General features: G+C 46.8%; 1 protein-coding gene across 1 annotated transcript in view; it reads right to left on the bottom strand.

Moving 5' to 3' along the window:
• Nucleotides 1-19,120, bottom strand: part of XKR5 (XK related 5) — a 235,833-nt gene that overhangs the window by 176,087 nt on the left and 40,626 nt on the right. The gene's annotated exons all lie outside the window — the stretch shown is intronic.

The raw sequence follows: 19,120 nt of genomic DNA, 5'->3' as shown, positions 1-19,120 counted from the left end.
GTAAATATGTTATTGCTAGAAAGTTGGTAATATTGTAAATATGCCTTATATGAAAAATAGATTTACTCTGCAGAAACAAAGGGGAGGGTCTCCCTGGATTGTAAAATACAGCATCATCATGGCACCAGATTTCTTTCTCAAATCAGGGGAGAGGACAGACCCTAACCAATAGGATTCCTAGAGGGTGTGCCTAGTATCATTTAGCCTACCCACCCCTTTGGGAAATACATAAATAGAGACAGCTTAGGACCTAGAGAGAGACACAGATTCACCCATCAACTGATTGCTGGCGAAGCACTCTGTAGGAGAAACCCATTTCCAAGACTCCAGAACTTTGAAAGCAGAGGGGCCCAATTCCAAAGCTGAACCCTTCTCAGCTTGGCCTTTTAAAATCCTGAAACCAGATTTTACCCCAGACCTCCAAGGGGCACCAAAAGAACAGCCTGGCTGTGCTGTTTCTGCTTTCTTGCCAAGAACCCTTGCTAGAATTCAGAGATCCAAACCAGTAGAGCAGAGCTGTAACCAGATAGCTGTGAACCAGAACCAACCCATCAGATCCAGACCAGAGTGCCGTGCAGTGTCCAGAGTGCCATGCTGAGGCAGAATCCGAGTGCCCTGAATCCTGTCCGGTGGGCTAGCAGAATTCCAGTCCAGATATCTTGACCAGATCCCTGACGGGTCCATTCCAAACAGTAGTAGTGAGTATCTATAGCATAGAATTGTCCCTATCATAAGTAATCCTATCCAAGCCCATTCTATCATATCCAGAACTGCATTGTAGAATTTTTATTGTCTTTCCTGAATCTTTCTCTCATTCCTATAGTTCTTTTGTAATGGTAGTGATAATATCTTTTGCACTAATATATTTACTGAAGAAAGACAAGTGTCTCGGCGGGCAAGTGCCAGACAGAGTCGTCACTGATCTGGTGGCTGTACCGTTGGGTATCGTGTATCTTCATAGACTCCCTAGTGTAAAGAAAATCTTGGTTGTACATTCAAAAGCGCATCTGTCATTTGAAAATCTTGACTTTTTCTGAGAAAAACCGACCTCTACTAAAACCTGTATAACATCCGAACCGTGCATGCTAGAAATGTAAGTATCAATTTGAAGCTAACATCCTCAGCTTTCCAACGAATCCAAAACCACGTTCCTCCTTATAGTTTTTCCACAATCGTGCTTCTCGCGCGCGGAAATGTTTGCCACAAATTTTTCGTTGAATTCAGTTTTCAACATGCTAGTGACTCAATAATCATTGCCAGTGTTTATATGAAACTATACAAAGCGGCGCCCACTAGTTTTGAATCCAATTTAGTGAATTAGATCCATTTTTCAGTGTTTTATTTTCTTTCTTTGTTTTTGGCTCAGTGAGCCTTTACAAAAGATAACATAAAAACCGTTTACAAATATTTTTGTACATATACAAGTTCAAACTAAATATCTCATTGTGTTCCAATTTCTACAAACCCAGCCACTTTTTAAAGGCATTTATATTATTGGTCTTTATGTTCTCAACATGCTTCTAACAGAACAACATTATAGTGAACTGTTTTCCAGGGCTATAAGTGTTAAATAATGATTTCACAGTTGGTTAGCACCTGGATGGCAGCCGATGTTAGTGCAGCGTTGGTGCCAGAGATGAGTCTGTCCCACAAAAAGTCTGATATGATATCCTCCTCTCGGCATACAAAGTTCATCAAAAGTCTTGACCGATGTTTCCATGATCCTTCAAAGTCCATTAGTAAATGCCTTTGTTTGGCAAGGTTTATACAAATCAAACACTTTTTTTGCCTTGTCCCCTTGATTTCGCTTTTCTAAAAACCTCCCCGCAGTGGACCAAGTTTAGCCTCATTCTGAGGAAGTTTGAGCGCAATTTTCTGTTGGGGAATTTCATTAGATAGCGCGAAAGGCACCCAAGTTCCTTTTCCCCCCTCAAGAAAGCATTTTCAAGTGGGTCTGATCTGACCTTCTCTAATGTTTCAATCCAGTCTGAAAGTTAGTTTTTTTTACCTTAAGTGGGTTTGAGACCAGAGATTCCTCATTGAGTCCTACCTTTACTAGAGCTTTCATTACCTTGTCCCCAAGTGCTGACAAAGTTGTTGTTTTTTTCAGTTTTTTTAACCATTCATACAAAGCCACATTCAAAAGCATTTGACCCATTTGCAATCATTCCCGTTTCTCTCTGAGTTTACTGGGGGAAATTGGGATTAATACTGTATTTGTTGAGTTTGTATCCCTGAAACCTGTTTTCTCTCCTTCCATCTCGTTATCTTGCATATTGGGAGGAATCGAGTAGTGTCCAGGGGGAAAGAGTGACATTGCATTTGACTGAACCGACACAAACTATTATTCTAGGCTGCATTATTTTTCTTATCCATACTCCTGCTGATTAAAGAGATTGTTGATTGTAACATCACCCCATTGGTGATCCTTGTATAAATATGAAATAGTATATATATATATAAAATCCATAAAATAAATCTTTTAACTTTGCAAAACAGCCTGCTTCCTGGTTCAGTGAGACCGGGGGGGTTCAAAGAGAGGGGCGTGATATAAGGGTACATCATTCAGAAGTGAAAGAACATAGACATGAATAAATAATTAAGGGTTCCAGCTGTGCGTCACACGCTAGGCATTGACTTGGGTGGAGTGCTGGGTTGAAATCACTTACAAAGGCAACACTGGCTTAGATGACCAGGTGCCCGCTCCTTTACAGGAGTCGATGAGGACGACTTTGGCTTCAATTTCCGCAGAGACATAGACTCCTTCAATAGATGTCAAGGAGACCGAGCTCTTCAGAAGACATCCTGGCGATCTTACCAGACGCAGTGGGGTCTGAAGCCTTCTTCGGATCTTTGGAAGGGCCGATTGGAGCCGCCTTCTGGAACACGCCCAGCATGTGGAGACGAAATGTCTCCCAGTCAGCTGAGATGCCATTGCTTCTTCGTCTTTTTGTGCGATGATAACGAATGAACAGACCTGGTTCTCGACGGCTTCTTTTCCACAAGGGAAATCTCGCTGGACTCGTCCGACGACCTTCTTTTGGAAGGGGTAGTTGAAGATTTAGAAAGAGGCCTACCTGCAGAGAGTTTCCCCCGTCATCGACTGACAGGCACTGCAGTCGTCGACCCTATGGTCCACACTCAAGCACCAAAGGCAGATCCGATGTGGGTCCGTAATGGATATTTTAGCACCACAATCGTAGCATCGTTTGAAACCTGTCTTCAATGTAGCCATCATCGAAAAACTTCAGAACAATAAAATATGCAGTGAGAAAAATCACTGAGGCGATGAACCGTCTTAGGTTTGCTAAGCATGTGGAAAAATGGAACTGAGGCAACGGGCGCTGCCCAAGCTTCTTATACCAGTGTTGACGTCATGGTCGAGGACACGACAGAGGCCATTGAGGGCCATGACTTGACAAACGGCGCCTGTTACTATGAAAAAGGTTTCCGAAGATGCAAGCAGACTTACGAATATATCAAAAATGAGAAATATGTGGGATGACACAATCCATTCAAAATTTATTTTTCAGAGGTTTTTTGTACTGTAATGTCCGCGGACTATGGGCGCAGTTTGCTGAGGGTGTCCATTTCAAACGTTTTGATCCCCTTCACGTTTGTAATTTACCAATCAGCTGCCACGTCCCATGTCCGTGAACATCATGCAGCTCACTGAGGCGTACGGGGACACCGATCAGGAAGAGAGTCCGCGGACCAGACAAAGATATCACTCATTTCTTTTTACCTACTTTTGGCCATTTATTTAAAATCCACTGGACAGATTAACACCAAATTTACAAAAGTACACTTTCAGGACCAATCCGCCGCAAATCCGTCCAACGTTTTAGTTGCAAGTAAAAAAACTTATATTCAGGTATCCAGATTTAAAAAAACGTTTTGGGATGCTGCCTACTTCACCCCCAATTGACGAAATCACACAAAACTTCACAAAATAATTCCATGTCGGCTGTATACTTTTTTTGCAGAGTTTTGCAGAGTTTCATCAAACAGTACCAAAGATATAAGCCACCCAAAAACTGTTCTTCCTATGGGTTGTGAAACTTAACCATAACTACAGGCTCGCTACCGCATACCCTCTAATGACATGCATTACTCACCAGAATAGCATTTCTGATGTTTGCATCTGCTTAGATTCACATGCTGTGCATACAGTCTGACATCTAGTGGAAACCGGGAGTATTGCATCGCTCTTTCGAAGATTGAAAGGGGATATCGACATGGGCGTGACTAACACCATCCCTAACGTGACGTGTAGTGTACCCAAAATCCCTCACGTGTCGAGGTCCATCTGGTTGTGTTTTTTTCTGCCATGAGGGAGCCTGAGCAAGTACAAAAGAGTGAAGGTGTACGAGGTCTATGTTCCTTCTACTCCAGGAGGGGAGGAAGGGTGGACACATGTGAATCTAAGCAGATACAATCATCAGAAATTATATTACAGTGAGTAATGCATGTCTTTTGATGCTTGTGAATCTGCTTAGAATCACATGCTGTGAATAGACTAGCAAGCAGTACCCAGAGATGGTGGTGGGATGTGTGAAGGAACAGTAGCAAAGAGATGTCTTAGCACCGCTTGTCCCGCCTGAGACTCAGACCTAGAGTGCGTCTCTAGACAGTAGAGGTGTGTACAGAGCTCCAGGTTGCTGCTTTGCAAACGGAATCAAGAGGAACATTTGCAATGAATGCTATGGTAGCCCCTGTGCCCCAATAGAGTGTGCTCTAGGCGTGAAGGGTAAATCTCTCTTGGCAAGAGAGAAACGGTGTGATGCAGTTTACGATCCACTTGGAGATAGTGTATTTATAGACAGGCGCCTTTCTCTACCAGCTGCCACTGAAACAACAAACTGATCCTAGTGGCCTTGTTTTTTCCAGATAGTAGATAACCGCTTTCCTTATATCCAGTGTGTGGAGGCTTCTTTCTGCCACATTAGTGGGGTTCTGGAAAAAGGTGGGTAGTTCTATGGACTGGTTTACTTTGAGATAAAGTTAGGCGCAAAGTGGGGGTGTGTGCGCAAAACCACCTAATCTTTGTGAATCGTGATGAATGGGTCCTGAACTGAGCCTGCAATTCACCAACTCTCCTTATAGAGGTGATCGCCACCATGAAGGCGGTCTTGTAGGGGAGTGCTTTAAGGCTAGCCTTGTGCCTTGGTTCAAAGGGAGGCCCCATTAGTCTGGTAAGAACAACATTCAGTTCTAACCCAGGAGCTAGGTTGGAAATAGGGGGATGAAGTCTCTTTAACCCTTCCATAAAGGCTTCAATTACAGGAATTCTCCACCATGAAACCTTGCTCTGGGACGTGGTGTATGCCGAAGGCGCGGCTAAGTGGACCATTAGAAAATTGAAAACCAGTTGGGTTAGGTACAGGACAATATCTTTAGGTGAGCATTCAATAGGATTGATGCCCTTGCCATTACACCAGATGACAAAGCGCTTCCATTTGCTGGAGTTGCAATGCCTGGTGTTAGGTTTCCAGGCTTCTCCGAGTAGGTCCATGAATCTTTGAGGGAGCTGAAGGTGCCCGAACTCTATGACCTCAGGAGTCAGGCTGCTAAATTGAGAGTTTGAGGGCATGGATGTAGTGTTTCCCCCCCGGTCTTGAGACAGCATGTTGTACGGGCACGGCAGATTCCTTGGAGGGGAGACTGACATTGCCATGAGATGGCAGAACCAAGGCTGGCGGGCCCACATAGGGGCCACCAGAATCATCCTAACTGGCTCTTGGTGCATCTTGTGCACTATTCTGTTGAGTAGGGGAATCGGAGGGAAGCGCGTAGATTAATTTCCCGGACCATATTATCCAAAGACGGTTCCCCTTGGAGCGGTTCTGAGGGTACCTGGAGGCGTAATCTGGGCATTGGGCATTCTCCAGAGTGGTGAATAAGTCGATCTCTGGGTAGCCCCGTTCTGCAAAGACGTTGAGTACAATGTCCTCCTGTAGCCGCCACTCGTGCTCTATGGGTAGGGGGAAGCTCTGCGGAGTACGTCCGCCAGAAGATTGAGTTCCCCTGGAACATGTTGTGAAAGGAGGAACATTTTGTGTTTGAAAGACCACTTCCATGTGTTCTGGGACAGTTTGGACAGCCCTAGAGAGTGAGTGCCCCCTTAGTAATGCATGGCCGTAGTACTCTCTGCGAGTACTAGAACTGTCTTCCCCTGTCGGTGTGTCTGGAAGGCCTTCAGGGCCTTGAACACTGCTAGCAGTTCCAACAGGTTGATGTGATTGGATGCTAACGCTGGGGACCACAAGCTGTGCGCCGCCTGTTGAAGGAGGTGAGCTCCCCACCCCGTCAGAGATACGTCTGTGGTGAGAGTGACTTCTACTGCGGGGGTGGTGAAGGTTTTCCCCTGCAGAATGTTTTCCCTTGACCTCGACTGAAGAGACTGAACGAGGGCTGCCAAGACAACCACTAGATCGTCCCACTGGCCGCTCACATCATTGGCTCGAGAGCCACTCTTGCATGGGGCGCATGCAAGCCAAGCGTGAGGAACTAGGTAGACGCTGGAAGCCATCATCACCAACAGTCGCATGGCTTTGCGTACGATCACCTGGTGACTGGCTACATAGTGAGGGAATTGGAACAGCAGGTTTTGAACTCTCTCGGTGGAGGTAAAGATGAGGCTGTCTTTGGTCCGAATTAGAGCCCCCAGAAACTGTTTCACTTGATTGGGGTTTAGACTGGATTTTATTTTCGCTGATAGAGAAACCTAGGTTGAATAGTGGATCTACTGTCTTCTGGATATTTGCTTGGGATGTTCTGTACAAATCCCCTGTTATGAGCTGTCGTTGTGGTAAGGATAGACTGGGATGGACTGCCTGTGCAGGTGAGCAGCTACTACCACCAGTACCTTCGTGAATACTCGTGGTGCTGAGACCATGCCGAAGGGGAGAATCATGAACCTGAGGTACTTTCTGTGCACTGGCAACATTGAAAAATAAAAGTATGCATCTTTCAGGTCCAATGTGGCCATGTAATCCCCCTGCTGCAGCAGTGGTATTACCTCCTGCAGTGTTGTCATCCTGGATTTTTGAGATTTGACATACTTGTTCGCCGGGCACATTTCTAAAACAGGGTGCATGTTTCCCCGACCGGGGAAGCGTGGGAGGGGACCCGAACCACTGAGTCACTTTGGAGGCCAGGGAGCCTCTGGGAGTAGAGGTCCTGCCTCTACCCTTCCCGTACAAGGGCCTCTTTGCTGGTATTGGTGGCTAACAGATGAGCGTTACTCCCTGAGCCATATTGTCCTTGAGGAGAGCGGGAAAAAGATTGGACACGAAAGGACCGGCATGAATTAGAGCCTCGACATTGGTGGAAGCGTTTAGCCGTGATCTGGCTAAGCGACTTTAGTGTTTCGTTTTTTTTTAGCCGTCTCCAGGGCGTTATCATCAGCCTTCCCAAACAGGTTGGAGTCCTCCACTGGCTTGTTGATCAAAGAGGCCCGAGTTTCAGGTTTAAAGCTGGAGTTCTTTAACCAGACGTGTCTTCTGAGTAGTGTCCTCTGGGCTAGGGTGTGTCCAGCGGTCTCAGCAGAGTCCAGAGTGTTCTTCAGTATGTTATGGGTGACTTGTCTGCCTTCAGCCACGACCGCAAGTAGGCGTGATCGGTTGGGCTCTGGAACATCTTGAAGGCCATCCTGAACTAGGCCCCACTGGACATCACTGTAACTGGCCAGGAGAGTGGTATTATTGGCGATCCTTGTGGAGTAGGCCGTAGAGGCTGTGATCGTTTTTCCAGGGCATAACGCTTTTTACAGGGCATAAAGCTTTTTACAGTTTTTGTCCGGAGGGGCTTCTGACGATGACAGTGGATCCCCCGCCTCTTCAGAGTGGTAGTGACCACCAAGGAATCGTGTGTAGCATGACCCCTTATGTAGAGTGGGTCAGGAGGTGATGGGAAGTGACACGGACAGCAAGGAAGGGGCTGGGCGCCTCTTTATAGAGTTCAATAGGGGGGTGGCTTGTTGGAGTCTGGAGCTGCCTCATGTGTTGCAATCTGGAAAGGATTGGCTGCTCATTTTAGAATAGCATTAAATAACATCTAGTCGTAAACAGGTGACCAATCCCTCTTTGGAGAAGATGGGGGATCTAGGCAGATGACGTCCAGGTCAGGGGTATGCGTTAGTGATAGCCAAGGGCCCTGATCCTCCACCTGATCCCGATTCCAGTCTGGGTCTTGATCAGCCGCGTCTTGTGCAAAAGGATTAATGTCTTCATAAGTATCCTTCTGTGTTGGGTCCTCTGCAGCATCCAAGATATCTTCCTGGTGTCCCTGTCCAGAGATGGACAATGGCTGCAGTGTGTAAGGAATGGGGCAAGAGTCCTCTTCCCTGGGTCTTTATGGTGTAATGTACTGGTCCAAAAAGTAAATAAATTGGGCCATTTTGTCCATGTATTGCTCAAACCTCTCTAGTCCATAGGGAAGAGGCAGAAGGGTGTGGAGGTGGAAAGGGTTGCTCAGGAGGGGGAGTTGTTCACAATAAGGCCTTAGAGAGAGAGGCTGGGGGGCTTCAAAATATTCCTCTCGAAGAGATGGGGGTGCCCATGTGCTCTGTGGCTGGCGAAATGATAGCCGCAAGGCTTTCACAAATTTTCAGTGGTTTTATCAAAGTTAGATGCACCTCACGGCGCAGTCGATGACTCCGAGGCCTTAGGTGATTGTACGCCCTTGGACAGTGTGTCGAAGATGATATGTTTTTTACGGTGTACACCCGTTCCAGAGGGATGCCCTGTTGGCATTGTGCGCTTCTTCGACGATTCCATAGCGGTGGTGCGTTTTTGCATCCGTGGTGTCAGGGTGCCCTTGTCCCCGGGGTGTGATCTCCCCATAACAGAGCCGGTAGCCTGTGTGTCGGGGGCCTGAGATGGGCATTTGCGAGCCTGCAGGCTCTGCCGAAAGGTCGATGGCTTCCAATTCGGAGCCATGGCTGCCGACGGATACCTCATCATCCGAAGCGACAGCGCCTCCGGGGTAAAGGCTTTCGGGCCTGCATAGCGTAGGCCGCCCACTGGTTAGTCTGCCAGTCTTTCAAAGCTTTCGGTCGAAAGAGCTTGTCATGGTGTCGAGGGAAGACACCGATTGCATCAGCGATGGATGTTCTTCCAAGGAAACTTGCTGTTACACGACAGGCAAAATTTAAAGGGCGTCCTCTCCATAGTAGAGGGTAGCAGCAGCCAGAAAAAGAAGAGAAATAGAGGGGTAAAGGAAATACATTTTTAGAGATGAATAAACCCAGGACCCCACTCTCCCTACTGTAAGGGCCTGGCCGGAGGCCCGAAGCCACACGGTAGACAGTCCTCAAGCAGTTATAGATGTCTTCGGCGGCAGGAAACCCACGAGGCAGTCGCTAGGAAGATTAGTCAGGAGACTCGACAACCGGGACAAAGTTAGCAATATAAAACTCTTGCGAGCTCCGCATAGGTGACCAACTAGGTTGAAAGACCCCGACGCTTGAGGTATTTTGGGTACACTACACGTCACGTTAGGGATAGTGTTACAGTCATGGCCAGGTCGACGTCCCCTTTCGATCTTCGAAAGAAAGATGTGATACTCCACGATTTCCAATAGAGGTCGGACTATATGCACAGTATGTGATTCTAAGCAGATTCACAAGCATCAAAAATATTATAGATGTTTCAGGGTATTAATCCCTCTTTTCACTCCCTTCTGCTAGGCCTAGTAAAAGAGTTCTAGGCATGAAGATTACTCAGCAGCGAAACAGATGAGGGAGGTGCCAGTATCCCACCCAGTATCCCATCTGGATTCATGTTGACTGGACAAATAAAATGGTGAAATGTGTCATTATCTAATCCTTCCAGGACGAGATTAGGAAAACCCTCCACTAGTAGCAATATACAATGCAGTAAAATAGAAGCAATAACTACAACCAGCATTAATGATACCTTAAACAAATAGTAAGTAAGTAAACACACACAAACACACACACACACACACACACTTCATCGTTGGCCCTTTATGTGGGTACATCAAAGCAGAACCAATAAAACAAAACATGAATCAGTATAACTGTGCGACACCCGACCCTTCCAATGGGTCAATAAATGTCTAACCCATGTAACTCTTGTATTATCAAGCAGTGTTTCCTAAAAGGGGCACAGTAGAACAAAGATGAAGGGGCGGGGGGAGGTCATAACTGGAAAAGAGAAACTAGACATTGTGATGCATTCAAATGGTGAACCAGTAAAAGCAATTGTGTCACAGCTGCTATCATATAAGTGAGCAATGCAAAGAGGGTCAATGTGGAAAACTACGGTAAGTCTTTAGTCGCTTTCATTAGTGGGGCGACAGTCCAGAGCAGTTTGAAAAATACTCACTTGCAAGTCTCACTGTCAACATTTCTCTCACTCGATAGCAGCTAATGGGACCACTGGTACGTTAGTTGCAGCCCTCAGTTTGCAGTGCTCAATTATGTTAGTACTTTACACAGCTTCGGTTATTAGTCTGCAGTTTGAATTCCTTGGTGCTTTTGGGACCAGCTTCCAGACATGGCGGTCTTTCATGCATCAGTATTGCATCTCTAGCCCTCAGAGGTGCATGTATTGGGCTTTGGCTCTCGTCCCCTTTCTGGTAATGTGTCTTTTACTTTCAGCTAATGTTTCACAAATTGTGGTACCTATGACCCACAGAACAAGGGCCTTGGTGCTCAGATCATGTCACACCGACTTTGTACAAATCAAATGTGTATGTCAATGTCTCCTTGGCCGTCCAAGGTTACCCCTTGTATTATAATTATTTTATGCACCTGTTGTACCTTCTTGTATGCACCTGTTTATGCTATGTAACTAAGCCATAAGACTTCTTATACTGTCTGCGCCCGGCTACCTAAGGGTTTAGTGCGCATTACCAAATAAACAAACAAACCCCTTGCTTTGTCGTAAAGGGCCCTCGAGTTGAAGACTCAGAGTCAAAGCAACTGCAACCCGAGGCTCAAGTCTGGTGGTTCTCATGGCAACATCTCACTTCCGTCAGGAGCTCAAGATTTGCAATTTTTCATTTTTTTTGTGGAAAGGAGAGGCAAATCCTTTTGAGTTGGTCAAGCCACTTTTAAAGCATTTGTAGCTGGTCTAAGACACACATGATTCAGTCTTTGCAAGGGTAATCAATGTGTCAATGCAATGTAAGGCATTGCACGGAAATGAAGCAAGGATTAGAGCACAGATAAAGCATTATTAGATACGGCCAAATCTTGCCTGCATGTGTGAGTAATTATACACATTGTAGCATATGGTTGAAGCAAATGGACGCAGCAAAAAGTATAAATGTAGTTTGTTACTGATTTGCACAGTAAAGCTAAGGAGCTTCAATCAAAGTGCTCTGCCATAGTTGTCGGGTTTCCCCGTTTGAGGAACCATGTGGATGTCGCCGGCTGCCTCACTAAGAAAAGGCGCGAAGACTGAGTGATACTCAAGACGTCTGTATTAACTCACTGACATCTAACTGACTTTCCTTATCCCCACGTCACTTCCCGCTCCCCAGGTCCCACCCCCTCCCAAACTACAATCCCAAACATGACATCCCCCCAAATTGAACACTTGCATGGTGTCATTATTCTGTTTCTTCAATGAATCTCTTTGGTCTTGTTCTTGCTCGCTGAGGCCTCGAGCATCTCCCCTACACTTGTTCGGGTTATCTTCATACACCAGCCTGACTGGCCCGGCCCCGTCAGAGTCTTCACCATCACCTTGGTATGATTCTTCCAATGAATAGTGGTCTACTCTGTCTCCCGAGCGGAGTCTCCTTGATATCTCAGTCGTTGTCACTTTTTTGACGTGTGATGAGTTTCTCGTTACTTGCCGCTGGCCCCCTTCCGCAGTGACCATTGATCCTTTACGTGCGGTTATGCTGAGTGGATCCTCCTAGAATGCAGCCATGTGCTTGGTTGTTTAACTACCACAATCTCCCCGACTTCCAGTGACAAGTCCTTGGCTCTTGTAGCATCTGCGTGCCGTTTCATTTTTCTTTTGGCTTGTTCATCTCTTTCCCGCATGTCCTCAGCCCCTGCTTATCTGCTGCACTCGCTCTGATGTTGTGGTAACCTCGTGCAAATGCTTTTTCCAAAGATCACTTCTGCAAGGCATTTCCCTGTCGAACTGTGCACAGTGTCCCTGTAGTCCTGCAACATTTGATGGCGTACCGGTTCATGAGGTTGCCTGGAGTGCTCTCTTTAGATTGGTCATAAAACGTTTAATCATTCCATTGGTTTTAGGCCATAGAGGGGTTATCTTGCGATGTTGGAACCCCATGTATTCGCCAAACGTTTTTAGGTCCTGGCTTGTAAGGGGGGGTCCCGCTGTCCGTCTAGACCTGTCATGGTATGCTATATGCTGTATAGATCCGGTCTAGCATGGGTATGACGTGATGTGCTGCCGTGGATGACACAAACTGTGCCTCTGGATATCGCAAGAACTCATCCATAATTGCAAGCACATATTTCCCCCCTTGATAGGACCAAAGACGTCACTTGCGACCACCTCCAAGATACCCTTAGGAAGTTCCAACATGTTCAGTGGCTCACGGTATCAGTTTGGTGTGATCAGACAACACGTAGGACACTCTCGCAACAGCTCCTCCATCATTGCATTGAGTTTCGGGAACCACACCTTTTGACTCAACAGCCTCTTGGTGGAGACAATTCCTTGGTGTCCCTCGTGTGCTCGCTGTCCCTAGTGTGCTCACTCTAGTACCGGTTTTCGCAATTGAGCAGGCTCAGTGTCCACCTCCTGAATGAGTCTCGTGGGGTCAACGCCTTGTGGGATAGCCTGCTGGATCAGATTTCTGATATACCTGCGCTACTAATGACTCCGATGCATTGTCAGATCTGGGGTGCCTTGATAAAAGTCAGCCGGGTTTTCATCCTTCCCCGGCCGGTGAATTATGTCGAATGTATCATCTTGCAATCGTAGACCCCACCTGGCGATACGTGGTGGCATCTTCGCTTGGGGGTTTCCGTACAACAACAGCAGAGCCTGGTGGTCTGTGATGAATTGCTGCCCTTATAGGAATAAATGGAAATGTTTTCAAGCCTATACGTCTACTAGGCTCTCCTTTTCGGCCTGCGAGTAGGCCTGCTCGGTTTTCGATAAGCTCCTGCTCACGTATGACACGATATGCTTTTGGGCCAAGTTGTCTTTGTCTTTTTGTGCTACGATTGCCCGTAGTGCCACCGGGCTTGTGTCCACGGTTAGTTCAGACTCCCGGTCAGCATCAACGTATGCCATGACCTCAGCTTGAGTGCTGCAACGTTGTATGTCCATGAAAGCCTGCTGACATTCCGTCGACCATTTAAACGTCACATGTGGTTTGGTGAGTGCACGCAGGCACTTGCTGATGGTGGCACAGTCCTTTATGTACCACGTGCAATAGCTTGAGAGTCCCAGGAAGGACCTGAGCTTGGAGACATTCGATGGAGGTGGGGTCTCATTGAGGACCGTTACTTTCTCCTGATCTGGAATCATGCCGTTCTCAGAAAATGTGGGTCCAAATAAAACGAAGGGTACCTTTCCGGAATTCACATTTTTCTTTATTTAGTGTGAGGTTGGCCGCTTCCAACGCCATGCACACCCCGGATAGTGTGTTATTGTGTTGCTCTGCATCCGGCCCAAACACTAAAATGACGTCACTGTAGTTTTTCAGTTTGAGATGTGTTCAATAATGTTAGAATTTCAGCTTTGAATATCTGCGCTGCTGAGGAAACTCCGAAACTTAGCCTTTTGTATCTGTAGAGCCCCAAGTGTATTACCTGCTCTCGGGGCTTAAGACCAGTTGGTGATACCCCTTTTGTAGATCAAGTTTGTAGATTAAGTTTTGAGAACACTTGGTCCCATTCAACAGGTGAATCATACTGGTGATGCGTGAAGCCAAATGTCCTTCTCTTTTGATGGCCTGATTAGGCCTTTGCATGTCCACACATAGGTGAATAGCATCAGTGCCCATCTTGGGAATGGGTACGTTGTAGGGCCTACTCCTCTACTTGCCGTTGGATGTGGATGGGGATCCCTCTGTAGTGCTGCGCCACTGGTGAGACATCCTAATCGATGTGTGACTCAACCTCTCGGTTGCACAGTTTTCCAATTCCCTTGAACAACGCTGGATAGAGATGACCAATTCTGTCTACAGTGTCAATATACTTGTGGACCATTCAATTATATAGAACATGAATCAGACCCATGTTCACCGCCATCTTGAAACTTAGTAAGCACCCACATTCTATTGGGGTTGAGATCACATGGACGGGAATTGCCTTTTCCTGCGTCTTGCACCTGCATTTTACTTCCAAACGTCCAAGGCACTGCAGGGGGGTCTTGGCCCCATAGGGGTATATGTCCACACTGGCTGCTCGAGGTCAGGGCATCTGAGGCAATCCCCTGTACAATTGTTCACAGATAACCTATACTGTGGCACACGTGTCTATGAGAAATTCTGTTGGCTTCTCATTTAAACTCATCAGCAGTGTAGGACTATGTTCTGTGCCGTTTTGTTGCCCAGTGCATATAAATATCCCTTTTTCCTTTGTTCCCCTTCAGAGGAGCTTGGCTCTGTGTCAGATGGGGACCGTTTTACTAGATAACGAACATTTCGTCTGGTTCGCCGCTCCAAATATGTTGGGGCTACTTGATATCTCCTTCTCTGCTCTCTTCTTGACCTCTCATCTCTTTTTCACGTCTTTCTCCTTCTTTCTGATTCCCATGTACCGGAGCTGCAATCTGACATGCCTGTGCTGCTTTTCATTCTGGGTCTGCCAAGTGCTCCTCTTCAACCTTCCCTGGCTAGGTGACACACCAACTTTAAGTGTCCTTCTCCACATGCCGAGCATCAATGTCCGATCGGCGGGCACACCCCTTCATGCGGGAACTCATATCCGCATTTGTAGAAGAATTTATCACTCTGAGCAATTGTCTCCCTCTGTAGTCTGTTGACCATTTCTGTAGGACTTGCCGATTCCTTAGGGTTATTGAAGCTCTCTACCCGAGAGTCTACTGCCAGTTCCGCCCTGGCCAACATCAGAAACTCATCAAGTGTCCTGGATTTTTGCAGTAGTTTGTGCCAAAGTGCTTAGGAATCGCATCTCGCGATTATTTGGGATCTTAGTGCCTCTCTGTTTGAATAATTGTCAAAGTCGCAGTGTTTCATTTTAACATGCAATCTCATTATGAACACATGCAGGTTTCTCCTTTTAGCCGATTGGTGCTGTGGATCAAATGCATCTCGTAATCCACATTCGTATGTGGAGTGAATTATGTGGCCACTGCCTCTTTCAGCCCTTGTATAGTGTAAATGGAATCGGCTGGCAGTTCATCAATTATATCCCTCGTGGCAGGGCCTACCGCCAACTTCAATAGGCATTGCTGCCAGGCATCCTCCATCAGCCCTGTGTACCCAACGTATAGATCAAAGTCCCTGATCCATATCGCCCATTGTGGCCCCGTATTGCTGGTATCAGACACGTTCAATACCCCTGGTAGCTGAACAGCTAATGACTCCTGCACCCTATGCGAGCCTTGTGACTGCGATGTTATGGGAAGAGTGGCCGGGATGTCTGGGTCTGACATGGTAACTGTGTGTGTATCCAAGAGCCTCTTTGCTCTCTGCTGTGTCTCAGGACCACTTTATTCCCCCTCCTTATTACGGTCTCCCTTCTGGAGGCCTAGGTGTGTCTCCCCTTTGGAGGCGTGGGGCATGTGATGACTGTCTCCTCCTCTCAGATCTCATTCCTGTGGGTTCACAGCTGCCACCTAGATAGGCACAAGCCCCGTCTGGAGGTGTGGACCGTGGGCGGCCGCATGTCACAGGCACGAGCACTGCTGCACATTTGTCTGTGGCCACCACCTTGGCTCCTCCCACTCACCACCACCACCACCACCACAGCAGCAGGTCTGCTGCCGATGTGTCCCAAGGACCGGGACCCTTCCCTAGGCTCTGCCTTGCTGGCAGGCGCAGCTGCTGCCTGGAACGTGCACCGTTGCTCAATCACCAATGCTCAGGCATGGGACGGCGTCTCCTTCCTTGCCAGGGTCGGACTTACTCTTTTCGAGGAACCGTGTGCACTTCGCTGGTTGCCGTGCTAAGAAATGGCACAAAGACGGAGTGATACTCAAGATGTCTTTATTAACTCACTGACATCTTCTAACTGACTTTCCTTATCCTCACGTTACTTAAAGCCCTGCTCCCCAGGTCCCGCCCCCTCCCGAAATACAATCCCCAAACCGGCATCTCCCGAACTACAATCCCCAGCATGACAATAGTCATTACATTTTAACATCTTTATTCTCTATCGTTAAAAGATTGTCATCTGCGTTTCAGTCTTCGGTTAGGATATGGGGAACCCTCATTTATAGCTTTCGTTGGTGTGAGTGAGGACTGCAGGGCAAGGACAGTTTAACTCCTACAGTTTCTTGGTTTTTCTCTTCAGCCTATTTCGAGCAGCTTTTTTCTAGGCTGTCTTTTCACACTTTTTTTTCCTGTGGGCCTGGTTTACTCTGACACCGCTTTTCTTTTCTGGGGCTGGTGAGCTTTCTGTTTTCTTCAGTAGGTCAGCAGCATGTCGCAGGCAAAATAGAGGGCAAGGACAGTGGAGGTGTGACTTCCTTTCATACTGTGAGTTAAACAACTTGCGCCCGTTGCCAGCTGGTTGGAGACGGAATTTGAACAGCCCATGGTAGCTGCATCAAGTTCAATTTTCCATCGCTCACTATCTGTTCAATGATATCTGATCGAAGTCTAGGGCAGGATCTCCTTCACAGGGCAGGCTTCGGATCTTGGAATAGGAGGAAATACACGTTAGTAAAACATTTCACATTCCCAATTCCTGTGAAAAACACGGCATCCTTTGTAAGCGATTTAGAGCATGTGTAGGTCTAGTGATGCGACTCAGACAAAATCACATCTCCAGATGATGCAAAGGGTCATTTTGTTGTTGGGATCCCATGCTTTTGTGCATTCATCAGATGACTGGAGGAATTTTCCCCATGTGTTCCACACCCTCACACTTGGGTCACGATGAAGAAGATCTCATTCTTATGAGCTCATTTCAAGAGCTCTAGACTAGGAAGCAAAGCGTGGGTGGGGTAAGTGATCTTGAGCCCTCTACTCTATAGATAGTGAGGCAAGATAGAAAGACACAGGTTGGCTATTACAATGTCTTTCATAGAGCTGGTTTGACAAGAGATATTTTTGATTTTACTTTTGAGCCAGCAGGATCTGGTGCAGACGAGAATAACCCAATCTGCCTTTAAAGTCTACAGCCTGGTATCCACTCTAAAATGGCAAAACAGGAAGTACCTTGTTCTCCATGCTGTTGGTGGAGACACCCAGGCAACCTGAGAACACCAATTCAGAAGCAGCAAAGGCCCAAGACAGATTGCGTGATGCCACCCAACCAACCAGGCCAGTGAAAATGGGGTATTACCCAAATTGTTCGTTTACAATTGTTCGAATGAACAATTTAAAGGGTCACAATTGACCTTTTCACAATTGATATATATATATATAGGTTTTGGGGGGTTTGGCATTGGGTGGGGGGCCTGTGGGGGGTTTCCCCCCACATATATGTTACAATTGACCTTCACAATGCGGTCAATTGTGAAAAGGTCAATTGTAATTCGAACAGTTGTAAAACAAACAATTCGTATACAACTGAAAATGGTAGGGACACTCCTGCGGCAGGAAACAGTGTACACAAAACAGCTAATCGAAGACAGGAATTTTATTATGCGTAGTGAAGAGCAGCTGGTGGAAGCCTTGTAGAAGTTGCAATCTTCTGGAAAAATGCTGTTCAAGGACTGGGCACGCTCAGAGGTTACATGAAAAGCCATGTAAAGAAGTCCTGCCAACAAGGTGAGGCAAGATGGTGGATGTACACTCAAGCAGGGGACAGCAGATCATTGGCAAAATAGAGAGCGAGTGAACTAAGTTCTATAACACAAAAACAAACTGAATCATCTATAAGATCTCAGACATGTTTTAGTACCTGGCCCTAATACGCGGCAAGGGGAGGCCTCGCTGTGAGTGAAAACCTGTGCTAAATGGAGTTTCAAGCATAGATTATCACCATGGGGTCACGGGACTAGTCGTGTGATGCAATCCAGCCAATCAAGTGAAGAAAGCCAAGAAAATTAAGTTAAGCAAGCAGCCGGCAGCACCTTTGAAGCAGGGAACACTGTACTGCTTATTATAATAGTCAAAACTGTAACAGAATACTGCAGAGCTCATTTTAAAAAGAAATGTGGAATGAACATTGTGATGAATGTGGTGAAAGACTTTGCAATTAATTATCCTACCTTAGTCTGGAGACTTCTACTGGGGTGACCAAGTGGCCGGGGACCTCCCTGCGCTAGTTTATGATGGCACGAAGGTGATATAGTAGGGATCCCATGGTCACAGTCACTTAGCCGCCACTAGGGCAGAGGACTACCACATGCCGGGAAAAGATAACCCTGCCGGCAAGGGTGTACTAGGAGGTATGCATCCTCACCCAGAACAGGACACCATCTCCAAAATTCATGCTCAACCAAATGCAAACCCTGGCACAGCAAAATGTTATCATAACTACGCAGACTCCGACAGTGCTTGCTGCAGGTACCACGGCATATGCAGCATCACTGCGCAAACCCATGCAAACAAGCAGAGAGATGCACAGACAGACAGGAAATCAAGCGTGGCGGACTGGTGGTCCAGCCAGCGATCTTGTCGCACATTGGAAAAAAGGCTGCACCCTAGGCGGGAGACCAAACACAATGTAATCATCTGCAAGGCCATAACAGTAAGGATACACATATGCAAGCCCTACATCCCAGACTGGCCCAAGCGGAAGGGGAGGGCCCACTAACTTATATAAGTGACGTCCTCAGAAGCGGAGGAGGGAGTGTCTAGAGAAGGATGTGGCAGGAGTTGGAGCGGGCTGGCGATGCAGGGAATATAAAGACTTGAGACAAGAAGGAGTAAAAAGACTAAAACAGAGTGGGAGAAGAGACATCAAGAGAGGAAGGAAGGAAAAATCATGTGCTCGTCATAGAGAAATATCAGTAGGTGGCTTTTAAGTCCACAAAAGCAGTAACGACCTCGCGTGCCAATTTTCCATTAGGTT

This window comes from Ambystoma mexicanum, chromosome 4p (genome assembly GCF_040938575.1).
Source record: "Ambystoma mexicanum isolate Mex_15411 chromosome 4p, UKY_AmexF1_1, whole genome shotgun sequence".
NCBI classification, from domain to species: Eukaryota; Metazoa; Chordata; class Amphibia; order Caudata; family Ambystomatidae; genus Ambystoma; species Ambystoma mexicanum.
This window is presented reverse-complemented; position numbering and strand designations above follow the sequence as displayed.